This window comes from Oreochromis aureus, linkage group 9 (assembly GCF_013358895.1).
Source record: "Oreochromis aureus strain Israel breed Guangdong linkage group 9, ZZ_aureus, whole genome shotgun sequence".
NCBI classification, from domain to species: Eukaryota; Metazoa; Chordata; class Actinopteri; order Cichliformes; family Cichlidae; genus Oreochromis; species Oreochromis aureus.
Genome location: NC_052950.1, coordinates 9,240,438 through 9,241,683, shown reverse-complemented (window position 1 = coordinate 9,241,683; position 1,246 = coordinate 9,240,438).

Here is a 1,246-nt window from a genome sequence, read left to right as displayed (position 1 = left end):
TCCAGTCTCACATCTCTTTTTCATCCTATTCAAACACAAGTCCCTTGTTCACTTTTGATCACTTCAGATGTGTTTTTGAAAGTCGCACTTTATTCATCAGGTAGCTTCGAAAAACAATGTAAAAATGGTGTTGATGAGAACGGATTTAAGAGGTGTGTGGATTTAATGAGACTTTTAATTTGCTTGTTAACTCGTTTTTAAAGGAAGCCATGTGGCAGCCACAGCGTTGCACATAGCAGGCATGCAGCTACTTTATTTCTTAGTGCTCAACAACTTCTTCTATTTCTCTTTTTCGCTAATGTCCAAGAACATAAAAAGGATCCGTCTGCTTCTTTTGTTTCCCCAGGTCAACAAGGGGCTTGGCTCAGGATGCCCAGACACCACCTCCTTAACTATATAAACAAAGAACCAGTCAGAAGGCTATTGGAAATCAGACATGTTATCAGTGATAACACCAAAGCAAAAAAGCTAAGGATTTGATTAAAAATTCAACAACTTATAATGATTTAAGTTATGATTATATCTCCAATCAGTAACAATGTGGCAGCTTCTCTGAAGCACACGATTCAACATAAATAAATAAGTTTTAATCTACTGAGTTAAGACAAAGTTCACCTTAACAAAGTAAATAATATTGGAAACCTGGAAAAGAGTATTTTTATGCTTGTGGGTCCCTCATCTTGAAATCAATGATTTTCTGATTTGATCTCTGAAATAAAGTCTGTGGATAACACAAACTGAAAGTTTTCATATGAAGCTTTTATGTTTTTGCAGAAATTAAAGGTTGGGAATACTGAGGTCGCGGGGCTGTGGTTTAGTAAGTCCGGGCAATAACACGTACCCTTGGAAAAAAACAAAAGTGGCATCATTTTGTGAAGATTAGCATTAGCTTTCTTTAAAAAAAGACGCCCTCCGATGGTGGCGTAATGTTCCTCCAAACGAGTTCATCATGAAATGCACCACGCAATGAAACACCATCACAGATTCAGTTTTTTTCCCCAAATTTAACAAGTTCACACGTTCCTGCTAATCTTGAGCCACTTATCCCTATTTAGTTTTGACATATTGTAACCATCTGTCAGAAACTGAGAACAACTTCTTTGCCCCAGTGCATTTTTAATGTTTACCTTATACTTGAATATAATAAAGGATTTATTACAGTTTTATTTCCATATTAAACATAATCTATTTTTTTAAAATCTGAAACTGTTGTAGACCGTACCCCGCTGGTGTAACCCTTCATGAT